Source organism: Entelurus aequoreus, linkage group LG06, assembly GCF_033978785.1.
Source record: "Entelurus aequoreus isolate RoL-2023_Sb linkage group LG06, RoL_Eaeq_v1.1, whole genome shotgun sequence".
NCBI classification, from domain to species: domain Eukaryota; kingdom Metazoa; phylum Chordata; class Actinopteri; order Syngnathiformes; family Syngnathidae; genus Entelurus; species Entelurus aequoreus.
The window spans coordinates 50733622-50750591 of NC_084736.1; the positions used below are offsets into that span (position 1 = coordinate 50733622).

The 16970-nt window shown below is 40.8% G+C and overlaps 1 long non-coding RNA gene across 1 annotated transcript in view; it reads left to right on the top strand.

Moving 5' to 3' along the window:
• Positions 1–14102, top strand: part of LOC133651589 (uncharacterized) — a 30147-nt gene extending 16045 nt beyond the window's left edge. The window contains exons 2-3 of the long non-coding RNA XR_009826449.1: positions 13711–13886; positions 13976–14102. This is a non-coding gene — a long non-coding RNA (uncharacterized LOC133651589). The remainder of the gene's footprint in view (positions 1–13710; positions 13887–13975) is intronic.
• The last annotated feature ends 2868 nt before the right edge of the window (positions 14103–16970 follow it).

Here is a 16970-nt window from a genome sequence, read left to right on the forward strand (position 1 = left end):
GTGGTTTTACAATGTCTTATTGTAAATGGAAAAACGGCACCACTGTTATTTTTTTTTTTTAATTCTGGCAACAGAGCTGCCAGTTTTTTACCGTCAAAAAAAAACCGTGCAACCCTTTTTCCGTTTACAGTAATACACAGTAAAAACAAGCAGTCAGTTGACAGAATTTTACTGTAATAAAAAAAATAGTTTTTTATATTGTATTTAAATTTAATATGCTGTAAAAAAAAAAACACCATAAATGTATGGTTGACTTGCTTTAAAATCATAGTTCAAGCAGATATGTACAGCATTTGTTTGAACTTTAACCCCAAAAATTGTTTGGAAAGTATGACGATACAATATTTGTTGCAATATTGGTTAATATTAAAGTTGAAGAAATTAGCAATTTCATGCATTATGTAACATTTTTTCTGTCCAAACAGAAAGAACAAATACATTTGGTAAGCAAAGATATGGTACCTTATTGATGCTTGTTTTTTCCAGGCCTTCAAGGGCCACATAAAATGATCTGGCCCCCGAGCACTGAGTTTGACACCTGTGGTCTACATCATCTAGTTTAGCAGTCCTAAGAGGTATCTCCAGGTTTTAAGGACAGAGGAGGCTCACCCAGGACCATAAATTTGGCCTTAGACTTTTCGGCCCAAACTGGCCCACATAAAGCCTCGATTTTTATATACTATTTAACTCGGACCTGAAGCTATTTTTGGTTTTCAAGTGTGTCTCGTGTGTCTGCAGAGGCATGTCCCCCGGCTCAGGCCGAGAGAGTTATCATCTACCAAGCCAAGGCAGAGTAAAAAATAAACAGATAAATAAAAGGCTGTCCATCGATCGGCCCATTATTGATCGGCCCACCGGCAAAACTCTCGGTCCTCCTGATGGCCTGCAGGAGGAGTATGTCAGTAAATGTAACGCATACAAAATTCTATCTAACAAAGACTATTTTATTATTAATATTTAGTCCGCTACAATACAACAAAAACATGTAAAGTGAAGGGTAACTACTCCATGGTTGTGTAATTATGTATTTAAATTCATATTCTGGCCACTTTATTTGTTGACAATTGTTTATGAAAAGTTTAAAACAAAACAACTCCAAATTATTTAGGGATCAGGGGGCTTATGACATTTTTTGGGAGGCTTCACCCCTACCTAAAATAGGCCTAATGACGCCACGGGTAGGGATGGGTACTTTTTCACATTTGAATCCATAGGGTACAATTCCAGGTAGCTGGGAATTGATACTCAAAAGTACAGATTTTTGGTACTTTTGTGTGTGTCCAAATGTCTCAATAAATGTCAATTGTTTAAAACATTAACACTGACCTGTGCTGTTCACTTCTGTTTAATCTGCAAGTATTTTGTCCCGATACCAATATGTTGGTACCGGTACCGGTACCAAAATTATTTTGATACTTTTCGGTACTTTTCGGTACTTTTCTAAATAAAGAGAACCATAAAAATCTGCATTAATGGCTTTATTTTAACAAAACATCTTATGGTACATTAAACATATGTTTCTTATTGCAAGTTTGTCCTTACATAAAATAGTGAACATACAAGACAACTTGTCTTTTAGTTGTAAGTAAGCAAACAAAGGCTCCTAATTTAGCTGCTGACGTATGCAGTAACATATTGTGTCATTCATCATTCTATTATTTTGTGAAAATTATTAAGGACAAGTGGTAGAAAATGAATTATTAATTTACTTGTTCATTTACTGTTAATATCTGCTTACTTTCTCTTTTAACATGCTCTATCTACACTTCTGTTAACATGTAATAATCACTTATTCTTCTGTTGTTTGATACTTTACATTAGATAACACAAATGTGGGTACCAATCAGATACCAAGTAGTTACAGGATCATACATTGGTCATATTCAATGTCCTCATGTGTCCAGGGACATATTTCCTGAGTTTATAAACATAATATAATTTTTATTTTAAACGAAAGAAGATGTTGTGATGCCAAAAAATAAGTATATCAAATAGTAATCATAGTAGTATTGACTAGATACACTACTGTACTTGATATCATTACAGTGGATGTCAGGTGTAGATCCACCAATGAGTTTGTTTTCATTTTGACGCCGGTGAGCTACAGTGTGGAGTGAAGCATGTTTAGCTATTCCTCGTCCTGCAGTGATTAAACTCGTAAGAAACATACTTTATTTGTTGCCATGGAGGCAAGAATTAGTGATTTAGAAGTAGCTAAAACACTGGGGCTTGAATTTAGCTGCTAGCTAGCTAGCCATGTCTTAAAGCACCTCTTCCTGAGGGTGTTTCAGTGTTATAACTTCACCTTTATCTTTAGTTTTTAAGCCAAAATGCATCCATTCTCCCTTTTCTGTCTACACAGTGTGTCTGCTTGTAAGTACGCCGTGATTTTGCACTGCCGAACATGCTCCTCTGCTTGTAAATCAGCAATGATTACTACTAATGTAAATCGATACTTTTCGATACTTTTCTAAATAAAGGGGGACCACAAAAAATGTCATTATTGGATTTATTCGGGGGGGGGGCATTGTCATCCCATTGAGTTTTTTCTTGCCCTGATGTGGGATCTGAACCGAGGATGTCGTTGTGGCTTGTGCAGCCCTTTGAGACACTCGTGATTTAGGGCTATATAAGTAAACATTGAATGATTGATTATTGCAAGTTTGTCCTTACATAAAATAGTGAACATACAAGACAACTTGTCTTTTATTAGTAAGTAAGCAAACAAAGACTCCTAATTAGTCTGCTGACATATGCAGTACCATATTGTGTCATTTATCATTCTATTTTGTCAACATTATGAGGGACAAACTGTAAAAATGGATTATTAATCCACTTGTTTATTTACTGTTAATATCCGCTTACTTTCTCTTTTAACATGTTCTGTCTATACTTCTCTTAAAATGTAATAATCACTTATTCTTCTGTTGTTTGATGCTTTACTTTAGTTTTGGATGATACCACAAATTTGGGTATCAATCTGATTCCAAGTAGTTCCAGTATCATACATTGGTCATATTCAAAGTCCTCATGTGTCCAGGGATGTATTTACTGAGTTTATAAACATAATATACATTTTAAAAAAACGAAAGAAGATTTTGTGGTGCTAAAAAATATTGATGTAATCATAGTAGTATCGACTAGATACGCTCCTGTACTTGGTATCATTACAGTGGATGTCAGGTGTAGATCCACTCATGGCATTTGTTTACATTCAGGACCGGCGTCCATCGACGCCGGTGAGATACGGTGTGTAGTGAAGCATGACAAGACAAATGAACACGGAGGGGGAGAAACACAGAGAGAGGGAAAGTGTACATAGAGCTAAACGTATCGGCTTACTGTACGGAACAGGTAGCTACGTCCTGGCCCGGAACGCAGGTTTGCCCTGACTTAAGAAGCGCAGGGGACTCATCAGCCTCAGCTGTGTCGATTGCTGATTGATTGCAGCTGCCGGCTGCAGCAGGAGATGGCACCCGTAGGCATTTCCCGAAGCGCGCTCCGCGGAGCGCACTGCAGAATGCGCAGTGGCATGCGCTTGCGCCGTGACATTATCTTTAGTTTTTAAGCCAAATTGTGTCTGTTCTCCCTTTTCTGTCTATACACTGTGTCTGCTTGTAAGTACTCCGCGATTGTGCGGTGCCGAACATGCTCGTCCGGTCGTAAACCAGCAATGCCACCACGCGGCGGTATAGTACCGAATAGGATTCGTTAGTATCGCGGTACAACCCTACAGTGTACGTAAAAATATATAACAATAAATAATTGTGTAATGAAGCAATTTAAAATGTATATATTATGCACTGTTCCAAGTGGCCCTTAGAGGTGATGTGGCCCCCAATGAAAATTGTCATTGGGGGCCAATTAAAATTTTCATTGGGGGCCACATCGCAGTTATGGCTGCATCGCAGTTATGGCTATGTCCAGGCGAGAGGTTGAGATCCAAAGAGTTAGCCAGGGAACCAGAGGGAATACGGGGAGACGAGACACACAGCTCATGACCAGGAAACGGAGGAATGCTGTTGGATGGCGACAAGGGACACAAGATTATTGTGTAGTATGGTGTCCTATACGAACACTCCATCCCTCAAGCTTTCCAGAGAGAGGATGAAACTCCAACTTCACGTGTGTAAATACCCCTCTTCTTCACACAACAGCACAAGTTTACGCCCATGGTTGCACATTTCACAGCGAGCCGGAGGCACTTTGCCCGCCAATGCTGGTGAGGGAAAGCGTGCCAGATTATTTTGAGCGAGGGGAAATCAAGAGAAGACTTATGGGCATAGTAATGTATCGCATGTCGGCTTTAATTACAACTGTGTTTAGCACTTTGAAGTGTGCCGCACACCACTCGCCTTATGTCTTCGCCCCTAACACTGAATGGATAAACGTGCATTAATTATTACATTTGCATGATGGGGAGACGTTTTAACAAAGTGCTGCAAAAGAGGCATGATTGCCAGCTCTCCGTGCGTGTATTTCGGCGAACATTTCCGATGACCTTTCATTGTCTATTAATGGAATGGAAGCCGAGCGCGATCGCCGACGTCGCATGTCGGTGGAATGTATCCCATTGTTGAGTCATGAGCGCGGTCCATGTCGTGTGAGCTTCATTAGAGGGGCAAAGAGGAGCCAGCACAGATGCTTTGCAGCGACATGGCCTCTGCCGCACCTGTCCCCGCCGTATGCGAGGCGCTTTGACCGCTCCAAAGCAGGCTTAACAATGCGCCCGTGTCAACACGGCTGCCAAAGCAGGTGTTTGACAGGTAAAGCCGTGCCTCAGTGGGCATTAGCTTCATCCCCAACGTGTTCTCATAGCCAGTCCTTTCTCTGCTGGTGAAAAAAGATCTGTCAGTTGTTGGCAGACTCCAAGCCTCCAAAGAATCAAGCCTCCCAAAAACCCACCTGCTCTCATCACGGGAGGCTGACAACCCACTGGCACGTCCTCCACTATACCCATTGGGTTTGCATATTTTTAATTTCACTTCCAGCTTTTTTTTTTGTGTGGCCTCATTCTCTCATTTAAGAGATGAAAGTTGCCTTTTTATTTTTTTTTTACACAATAACTTTTTTTTTGGCTTACTTATTTATACAGCAGGCCAGTATAAGGACACATTTAAAGGGTACAAACAAGTTAAAGTTAAAGTACTACTGATAGTCACACACACACTAGATGTGGTGAAATTGTCCTCTGCATTTGACCCATCCCCTTGTTCCACACCCTGGGAGGTGAGAGGAGCAGTAAGCAGCAGCGGTGGCCACGCTCAGGAATCATTTGGTTACTTAACCCCCAATTCCAACCGTTGCTGAGTCAGGAGGTAATGGGTCCCATTTTTATAGTTTTTGGTATGACTCGGCCTGGGTTTGAACTCACGACCTACCGATCTCAGGGCGGACACTCTAACCACAAGGCCACTGAGCAGGCTTGTGGTAAACAAAACCTTTAAAACAAACTTCAATCAATCAATCAATGTTTATTTATATAGCCCTAAATCACAAGTGTCTCAAAGGGCTGTACAAGCCACAACGACATCCTCGGTACAGAGCCCACATACGGGCAAGGAAAAACTCACCCCAGTGGGACGTCGGTGAATGACTATGAGAAACCTTGGAGAGGACCGCATATGTGGGTAACCCCCCCCCTCTAGGGGAGACCGAAAGCAACGGATGCCGAGTGGGTCTGACATAACATTGTGAAAGTCCAGTCCACAGTGGATCCAACACATCAGCGGGAGTCCAGTCCACAGCGGGGCCAACAGGAAACCATCCCGAGCGGAGACGGGTCAGCAGCGCAGAGATGTCCCCAACCGATGCACAGGCTAGTGGTCCACCCGGGGTCCCGGCTCTGGACAGCCAGCACTTCATCCATGGCCACCGGACCTATGCAACTCCCCCTCGCAAGGGACAGGGGAGAAGAGGAGAGAAGAAAAGAAACGGCAGATCAACTGGTCTAAAAAAGGGGGGGTCTATTTAAAGGCTAGATTATACAAATGAGTTTTAAGATGGGACTTAAATGCTTCTACTGAGGTAGCATCTCTAACTGTTACCGGGAGGGCATTCCAGAGTACTGGAGCCCGAATAGAAAACGCTCTATAGCCCGCAGACTTTTTTTTGGCTCTGGGAATCACTAATAAGCCGGAGTTCTTTGAACGCAGATTTCTTGTCGGGACATATGGTACAATACAATCGGCGAGATAGGCTTGAGCTAAACCGTGTAATATTTTATACGTAAGTAGTAAAACCTTAAAGTCGCATCTTAAGTGCACAGGAAGCCAGTGCAAGTGAGCCAGTATAGGTGTAATATGATCAAACTTTCTTGTTTTTGTCAGAAGCCTTGCAGCCGCATTTTGTACCAACTGTAATCTTTTAATGCTAGACATAGGGAGGCCCGAAAATAAAACGTTACAGTAATCGAGACGAGACGTAACGAACGCATGAATAATGATCTCAGCGTCGCTAGTGGACAAGATGGAACGAATTTTAGCGATATTACGGAGATGAAAGAAGGCCGTTTTAGTAACACTCTTAATGTGTGACTCAAACGAGAGAGTTGGGTCGAAGATAATACCCAGATTCTTTACCGAGTCTCCTTGTTTAATTGTTTGGTTGTCAAATGTTAAGGTGGTATTATTAAATAGATGTTGGTGTCTAGCAGGACCGATAATCAGCATTTCCGTTTTCTTAGCGTTGAGTTGCAAAAAGTTAGCGGACATCCATTGTTTAATTTCATTAAGACACGCCTCCAGCTGACTACAATCCGGCGTGTTGGTCAGCTTTAGGGGCATGTAGAGTTGAGTGTCATCAGCATAACAGTGAAAGCTAACACCGTACTTGCGTATGATGTCACCCAGCGGCAGCATGTAAATACTAAAGAGTGCAGGGCCAAGAACCGAACCCTGGGGAACTCCGCACGTTACCTTGACATAGTCCGAGGTCACATTGTTATGGGAGACGCACTGCATCCTGTCAGTAAGATAAGAGTTAAACCAAGACAAGGCTAAGTCTGACATACCAATACGTGTTTTGATACGCTCTAATAAAATATTATGATCGACGGTATCGAAAGCGGCGCTAAGATCAAGAAGCATCAACATAGATGACGCATCAGAATCCATCGTTAGCAATAGATCATTAGTCATTTTTGCGAGGGCTGTCTCCGTAGAGTGATTTGCCCTGAAACCGGATTGAAAAGGTTCACAGAGATTGTTAGTCACTAAGTGTTCATTTAGCTGCTGTGCAACAATTTTTTCGAGAATTTTAGAAATAAACGGAAGGTGGGAGACCGGTCGGTAGTTTACCATGAGGTCAGGATCGAGGTTAGGTCTTTTGAGCAGAGGATGAATAACCGCTTTTTTGAATGCTAGGGGAACAGTGCCGGAGGAAAGTGATAAGTTTATAATATTTAACACTGATGGACCTAATAATACAAACAGTTCCTTGATAAGTTTCCCAGGAAGTGGGTCAAGTAAACATGTTGTTTGTTTTATCCCACTTACACGCTGTAATAATTCCTCTAATGTTATTTCATCAAAAATAGAGAGACTATTTTGGAGGGCAGTGTCCGTCGTATATACAGTCGTATTTGTGTTAATAGAACCCAGTTGTAGCTGGGATGCGTTGTCTTTAATCTCCTTTCTAATGAGTTCAATTTTCTTATTAAAGAAATTCATAAAATCATCTGCCGAGTGGGTGGAGCTACTGGGAGGAGTCCCTTGTTGGGTTAGCGATGCTACTGTACTAAACAGAAATTTAGGATCGTTTTTGTTGAGGCGGATGAGATTTGAGTAGTATTTAGCTTTAGCTAAGGTAAGCATGCGTTTATAAGTTATTAAACTATCACTCCATGCTTGATGGAAAACCTCAAGTTTAGTCGCGCGCCATTTGCGTTCCAGTTTTCTACATGATAATTTATGAGCTCTAATTTCTTCTGTAAACCATGGGGTGCGCCTTTTAGGGGCCCTTTTTTGCTTTAGCGGTGCTATACTATCAATAATTTCGCGCAAGGCATCGTCAAAGTTGTTAGTGAGGTTATCAATAGAGCCGACATAATTTGGGAATGGTGCCATTACCGAAGGCAGTAGGTCAGCAAGAGTCATCGTTGTGGCAGCATTAATGTTGCGGCCGCTATAGCAGTTATTATTATTATTAGCTTGTTGACAAAGAGTCAAAACTTCAAATTTTATAAGGTAATGATCGGACATTACTTTAGTATATGGAAGTATCATAACTTTGGAGGTGGTGACACCCCTGACAAGCACTAGATCTATTGTATTACCGTTGCGATGCGTGGGTTCATGTATTATTTGTGTAAGACCACAGCTATCAATTATGGTTTGGAGCGCCACGCACTGAGGGTCCGATGGGGTATTCATATGGATATTAAAGTCCCCCATTATGATTATATTGTCGGCGTGCGTCACTAGATCAGCAACGAACTCTGAGAATTCACTGATAAAGTCCGAATAGGGCCCAGGGGGGCGGTAAATAACAGCTAGGTCGAGAGGTAGCGGTGTGACAGACCTCATAGTAAGCACCTCAAACGATTTATATTTATTATTTAGGTTAGGGGTAAGGTTGAAATTTTCATTGTATATTAGTGCGACACCCCCTCCCCTTTTAAGAGGGCGGGCAACATGCGCATTCGTATAGTTAGGAGGAGATGCTTCATTGAGCGCAAAAAATTCGTCCGGTTTGAGCCAGGTTTCGCTAAGACCAATGACGTTAAGATTGTTGTCTCTAATGACCTCATTAACCAATAACGCCTTGGGAGGCAATGAACTTATGTTTAAAAAGCCCATATTATAGGTATTGGGCTGTTTTGACGAGTTTTTGTTAAGATTATCCGTAGTGGCAATATTAACAATGTTGCGTTTATTATGCGTAGTGCACTTTAAATAGTTTCGACCATATCTAGGAATTGATATGACGGGAATTTTCTGATTGTTTGCTTGGTGCTGCAATAGACTGGACATATCATAATTTGCCACCTCAGTAGAATGCATGTCCACCTCTGACACAGACACAACAGAAAAAACATTATGTGAATTGTGTATTATTCTAAGAGAATTGCTATGCGTACATGGATTATCCAGCCTGGCGCTGGCTAGTTCTAGCTTAACTGACTCCTCACCCGGACTAACAGACATTGTAATTGCCTGTGACCAGGCTTGCTCTAGTGTAGTCAGTCAAGTGAGACTTAAATAGTAGTCTATGTTTCTAGACAGGATGATGGCGCCTTCCTGGTTAGGGTGAAGGCCGTCTCTCATCAGCAAGCCTGGTTTGCCCCAGAAAGAGGGCCAGTTATCAATAAACGTTCGTCCCTGCTCCCTACAGTAGATAGCCAACCACTTGTTAAGCGAGACTAATCTGCTATATCTCTCATCATTGCCTCTCGCAGGCAGGGGGCCAGAGACAATTACTCGATGCCTGGACATCTTTCTGGCGAGATCACAAGTCCTGGCTATGTTTCTCTTTGTAATCTCTGACTGTCTCATTCTAGTGTCATTGGAGCCAACGTGTACAACTATATTCGCATAATTAGTGGTGCGATTAGCCTGTCGTACGTGTTTACTAGGCCTGTTGCGAGTTAGCTCCCTAAGATTAGCTTCAATGTCAGGTGCTCTGGCCCCGGGGATACACTTTATTGTGGCTGGTTTGCTAAGCTTTATGTTTCGGGTGATGGAGTCCCCTATGACTAAGGTGTGGTGCCCGGTAGAATGGGGTGTAGGACTAGCTAAAGAGCTAAATCTATTATGCGTCTCAACCGGTACACCGTAGCTTGTAGGCCGCTTAGGACTGCTACAAGCTGGGCTAGTTAGCTCGCTACAGCTAACGCTAGCAGATGTGTCCGCAACATCTAAAGTTACGACATTACTCTGCTCTAACTGGCGGACACGGCCCTCTAGCAGAGCCAACCTCTCCGTGAGTATGGTGCAAGACGCGCAGGAAGCCATTACTCACAGTGTTTTCTGTCACCAAGTGAAGTTCCTGCTGTCCTTAGGGAAGTGGTCGCGGTCTGTGGGAGTAGCTTCTTACCGGCGCTGCCTTTCTCCGCGCTAGCTTAGCAGCTAGCTAGCTGAGGAAAGGGTGGTGGGACAGAGATCGGGTGATTTGCAAGTTAAATAGTACCACTAAATATGTTTGAGAAGTGATAAAGAAAGCTGTAGAACAATTAAAAGCACACAGATAGAGCGATACTTAGCTTTTTCGCAACAGCGAACAGACGGCGAGCAGTCACGCAGTCTTCACCGTATTCACTTAGGGCCGGATTTATTAAGATCCAAACACCACGCGCTAATCAGTGTGTGCAATCTATAAAATAGCATGTACTATTTTATTAGTGGGCGTGTTGCGTGTATCTACTAAGACTGTGTGTGCAATTGTAAAGTGGCGCAGATTGCCTTATTTAAATGAAGATTTTGTGTGTACTATAGGGGGCCTCACCACAGAAACATTCATGTTAACATTCTCCTACCTGTGTTTTCAAACAAGCAGGAGACATCTACCACTTTTTATGGGCATTTTAGAAGCAGTGCATCTACAATCAAACTACATATATATTTTTTTGTTTGTTTACCGCCAAAAGTGTCAGGGTTGCCCCTGACAGTCTGGTTGTGTTTTTAGATTTTCCTCTATTAGTTGTATTTCCTGTCAGCGCTCTTGTTTTGGTTCTGTTTCCTGTTTGTCTTCCTGAGTGCTGTGTCCCCTCAGCTGTGGCTGATTGGCACCGGGCCACACCTGGTGCCAATCTGCCAGCTGCCTATTTAAACCTGTCCTGCCCTCCAGTCACGGCTGGATTATTGTAGTGTCTACTGGTCAATGTCACTTCTACCTGTCACTATACTTCGTTGTAGCTCTGTCTACTTTTGTTCACTGCGCTCCAGTCCTAGTTCCTTCGTGTCACAGTAAGTGTTTTTGTTTGTCGACAGTTAGCCTTTGTGCTATTTTAGTTCATAGCCAAGTTTGTTCTCCGCCTTGGGCGCCCCTTTTGTTTGTACCCTTTTGTTTGTTTTTTGCCATAGTATCTTAATTAAATCATGTTTTCCTGTTCAATGCCTGCCATCATCTCTGCATCTTGGGGTTCGGCACCTACAAAGTCTGACAAAAAGTGCGTTGATTGGAGAGAGGCTACACTTACTCCGCTCAAGATGCAAAAAAAAGGCATATTTAAAGAAGTTTTTTTCATACAAAAAAGATTTTAATAATATATATTCTATGTGAAAAAAACAAACATCATAAAAAAAAATACAAAAATATACCAAAATGCATCAAATTAATTTGTTTTAATCAACATCTTAAGTCCTTTGGCAGCTATAAAATTATACATTTTGCTAAATAGATTATATTTTTTATTTCTCGTCTGTCCGGGCAGTGTGGAACTGTCAGTTTGCACATCCTTCTGACATGTGCTAAATGAAACAAAAAAAATTGTGCTCGCAAAACGGTGATGAGTATTGATAAATCACACTGCACGTGCTAAATAATTATATTTGCATCTTCTCCTTCCAGTATTGTGTTTTGATGATCAGCATATATTCTGCATATTAATGAAGAATGAGACGCAAAATAAATTGTACGCCTTATTCCGCTCACTTAACGGACGCAATCCACTTTGCACACGTTTAGTAGATCAGCTTTGCGTGTGCTATCAGGTTTGCATGTGTTTTACGCTAAGGAAATGGGTTCCAACATTAGCACAGCTGTCATCATGGCAATGTGAAACGTATGGAGACAGCCAAATCACATGATCAAATAATTTGCATATTGTGGACTACATGTACCAAGTTATATGGCAATCTGAAACCTTTGAAACAGTAGGCATACTTTGGTAAAATGTCTCCTCTTTAGTTTTGGGCGTACATTAGGCTGCTAAGCATGCTCCACTTATTTTCACCAGTATAACCATTGCTAGCGTTGGTTGTAGTTCGTTTTAGTCTTTGTTTTCTAATAGTACTGACAATAACCATATGATTGCCATTTGTTGTGATATTGTACGCAGGCATGAAGTACTTCTTCCTGAAAATAGCCTAATTCATGTGTAAAATGTGTTGGTTAGAGATTTGTTATTGACAAAACGCTTGTCTATTCAGCTATTATGGTCCCAGCACCTCAACCCCTAGTAAGAGGCAGTGGAAGTTTGAAGTTCCTTGGAGTAGCCCAGTCGATCGAGCTGGATTCGGCTGCGTATCTGGCAACCTCGGTCAGGGAGCGTGGGAGGGGACTACAGAATTTTGACCGTGACATCAAAATTTGGATGTTACTTTAGAAAGTGCACCCGCAGGTTATATTCCTTTAAGACTGTGTTTATTTATTTACAAAGTAATTACATCAGCTTTCACACTGCATTGTCAATAAATTCATTATTCTGTCCTCGCTACTTGTTTCCAGCGTGTGCAGCTAGACAGATCGTTAACAAGTTTAGCTCATGACTGATGTTCCTTCTTTTGAATTATTTTCCGTCCTCGGTTTTATTTATTCATATGTCTTCCTCTATTTAGGTGTGTAAGACTGAAAATATAAACATTACGAAAGTATAACGTCCATTGTGTGTGTATGTTACATAAATAATGTCCTTTGTGTATGTTGCATAAATAATTTCCATTGTGTACGTTACATAAATAATTTTTGTTGTGTATGTTACATAAATAATGCCCGTTGTTTATGTTACATAAATAATGTCTGTTGTGTATGTTACATAAATAAAATAGAAGGTTTACTGTTAATACACACAGCAAACATTGCACACATGTGGTTTACAATTAAATCTAAGGTGTATTATATTGCTGGTCAAATTCAGCGGTACATGTATTTAACCAGTTTTGATCGCCAGAGTTCAACAGCCAAAAACAACCAATGACGAATACAAAAGACATCAAAGTCAGCAATTTCCATACTTCCGCTATTAAAGTCAGATTTTCGCGATTTAAAAAAAAAAACAATTAAGGGTCGATAGTGCCATCTTCTTCTACTCACTCACTGCTGCTTCATTGTGACACATATGCCTCGCTGTTGCCCCCTGCGGCGTAGTGGGAGTACTGCATACATGGGCAACCCGAGTCTGAACGGTTTCATCAAGCCTATTTTGGGTGATGTTCGGCCGGCCAAAATTAAAAGCTTTGGCGAGCTGGATGTGGCCCACGTGCCGCCAGTTGAATAGATTTGCCTAATGGTAAGTAGACCCATGTTCCTGACACAACCCCGACTGAACCCATTATGACTGCCTTACAAAACCAGCACTAACGCTGTGCGTCACGGGGTAGAGTACCGTGAGATTGCATTGAGGAATTTGAAATTATGTTATCAGTGGCGGAGCAGAAATGTGCTAGGCATATAGAAAATGTCATAAGGAGCTTTCTGTCATTTCAATAATTGATATTTTACAATCGTAAAGAGAGATGTGGCTCTGCCAAGAGCCACAGAGTTAGATAGTTCTGACTAGGGTTGTACGGTATACCGGTATTAGTATAGTACAGTGATATTAATTAATCTTATTCGGTACTATACCGCCTGTAAAAAGTACCGGTCATTCTGTACATATACGAGTACATATACATACATACACTCATGCACATAATCACGTTTCATCAAACATATATTAACGTTGTTGCCCTAGGGCAGTGGTTTTTAACCTTGTTGGAGGTACCGAACTCCACCAGTTTCATATGCACATTCACCGAACCCTTCTTTATGTTACGGGACGTGCACGGTCAGCTGCTCCTTCGTCTGCACGCGCCGCAGGACACGCCCATACACGCTCTGCTTCTGCTGCCACGCGCCAGCACAGCTGTGCGCAATCATCAATCGACACACCTACTGCTGATGACATCACTCCCCATAAAAGCCAGCGTGTCCAGAGAACCAACGCTGGAACGTAGTCTCTGCTTGCAGTAAGCTTTCATCGCTGGCTCCTCACCTTTGTTTGCTCGCTCCTAGTGACCTTCGACCCTTGTGCTCATTTGTCTCTTGTTTTCCCCAGTATTCCCTCCGTCGCCTTGGAAGTGAGCTGTGCGCCTCACTTCTCTGGACCCCTCTGGATTCTGATTGCCTCCCTCGATCCTCGACCCCCACTTTGGACTTGGACCTCTTGACGCCCCTCTCAGCCCCACAGACCCCCGCTTGTTTCACAGATTCTCCTACCTGCCTCGCCCTACTGAACTGGTCACCTTCTCACTCAACACGCACTTACAACAACCACTGGTAAATATTAATTGTAACGCTTCACATAGTCCTGCAAACATACACAGTAGCATACACACTCCACCACATCATCAAGCTCAAAATAAACTGTTGAGCTTATTCTTGTTGCTGTGTCGTCTCCTTCCCCGCCGAACATAACACATTAGTGAAAAATAAAATGTTTTCTTTTTTTTTGTTCAAATTCACAAAATTACATGGTTTTTTTTACTAGTGCACAAAATGAACCGTGCATGAACATCACCTTGTTCAAAGAACAAAACCAACACGGTGCATGAACTCACAACAATTTACACACTTGCAAATCAGATGGAAAATTAGAGGGAACATTGTTTGGGGGTATCCATAATACTTAGACTTAGACTTCCTGTGACGTAACATTATCAGGTAATAAGAAGGGACTTTTATTTTGAAGGCGAGTTGGTCCCTCCTCTAGTTTCCGGTAGTCTCAGCACGACAGTCAGACGCCCACTTGTTTACACACGAGACAGGTTTACGTGTTTCAGCGCTCCAAGTTTGTTGTTTCTTCCCACTAAGTGCCTTGGAAACATTGTCTGTAAGTCTTGTGTCTGTTTTATGAGTAACATGAAGACGTTGTGTGTGTGTGTGTAAATGTAGAAATAGCACTGTGCGACGATAGCTTGTTCTACTGTTTAGCTTGTTGCTACTTAGCATGTAGCTTCTTTGCTCGCTCGCTCACTCCTCTAAGGGAGGGTGCAATGTTTAGAAATGTAAATCCTATTCATGTGTGGCTATGAGTATTACATGGGCTATATAGGGCTATTTACATCACTTTATGAGCACTGTTTACATGCTATTGTGTGGGCTGTGTGTGTATGTGTGAAAACATATTATGCAGCAAACATTTATGGAAATGTAGTTACTTAGTGGTGTTTATTTGACATATATTTTGTGTCTCTTTATACAGTTTTACAATAATAACAACAAAGAAAGAAATGACCAATTAGACAAGAAGAAAGGAAAAGTGCATTCCCTGTGAAAACCACTAAAGCTTCTTAAAGATAAAAGGCCTGGACTCTTTCTTCCCTTTCCTTGGAATCTTCAAGTTCAAGTTTCAAGTTTATTATTCTTCGGTCAATCGTCAACAAAATAAACAAACAGTTGTACATTCTTAAATTGAAAATGAAAATGTTGCAGACCGAAAGGGTTTAGGCTGAAGTTGAACACTTATTGCGCCTAACCCTATAAACAATGTCAAGTACAAAATAAACTTCCGAAAATGATTGAATGTCCATTGTACAACATATTATAAATACACATTATACATAACATAAACACAGTTCAATTATATACACAGTAAAGGCATGTGAAATATCCTTGTAGACATGTTAAACCTTTGTACCAATTTATATACTATATACAAACAATTGTACTTCCATTATTATTTATAACCCACATTTAGTATTTGAATTAACATTGATCATAGTATTAACTACTGTGTTGATTCTAGAGTGACATATTTTTTCAAGACATTGGTCTTAAAGTGTTTTTTAAATGTGTGAATAGAACTGGAACATTTTAAGGAATAATCCAAGCTGTTCCACAGTTGAACCCCCCTGACAGAAACACATCTACTTTTTAAGCTTGTTCTTATCTTAGCTTTCTGGAAGACAGCTGAACCTCTGAGGTCATAGGGATTCTCTCTGGGTTTAAACCTCTCCTGTAGACACCCAGGCAGCATGTGGTTATGAGCTTTGTACGTCACAATAGCAGTGTTGAGGTCAACAAGATCGTGCAGTTTTAATGTTTTTAATTTAATAAACAGAGCATTGGTATGGTCATGATAATCTGCATAATTTACAATTCTAATCGCTTTCTTTTGAAGTAAGAATATAGATTTAATGTTTGTTTTGTAATTGTTACCCCAGATTTCGACACAATAATTAAGATAAGGGAGTACAAAAGAATTATATAACATGATAAGAGCCTTTTGATTTACGGAGTTTTTTATTTTATGTAACATAGCAATATTTTTTGCCATCTTTGTCTTAAGTATATTTATGTGCAGTTTCCAATTTAATTTATCATCTATATGGATTCCCAAAAATGTTGTTGAATACACCCTTTCTATCTCCATATCATCAATTCTTATATGACACTGTTTGTTATTTTTCCTATTTCCAAAAATTATATATTTTGTTTTATTTAGGTTGATTGATAGTTTATTGGCATCAAACCATTGCTTTAGTATGTGGAGTTCACTCTCTACAGTCCCTAAGAGATGGCCAAGGTCTTGCCCAGAACAGTACAGACTTGTATCATCAGCAAAGAGAATACAGTTGAGTTTTTTAAAGATTTTACAGATATCATTAATGTACAATAAAAACAATTTTGGTCCCAATACAGAACCTTGGGGTACTCCATGTGTTATAATCTTTTTATCTGAATCTACATTATTCATATGCACGTACTGTTCTCTGCCACCAAGATAACTTTTCAACCAATCATGAGCAAGACCTCTAAAACCATACCTCTGCATTTTGTTTAAAAGCAATATATGATCGATGGTGTCAAAGGCCTTGCTCAGGTCAATAAAAACGCCAACAACAAACTCCCTCTTATCAATTGCAGTGGTTACCTCCTCAACTAGTTCCATCACTGCCATGGAAGAGGACCTGTTTGGTCGAAAGCCGTATTGGTGTTCACTTAGCAAGTGTTGCTTGTCAATAAAACTGTCTAATCTTGACACAAATAATTTTTCAAGGATTTTTGAAAATTGTGAGAGTATAGAAATAGGCCTATAGTTGGTGAACTGA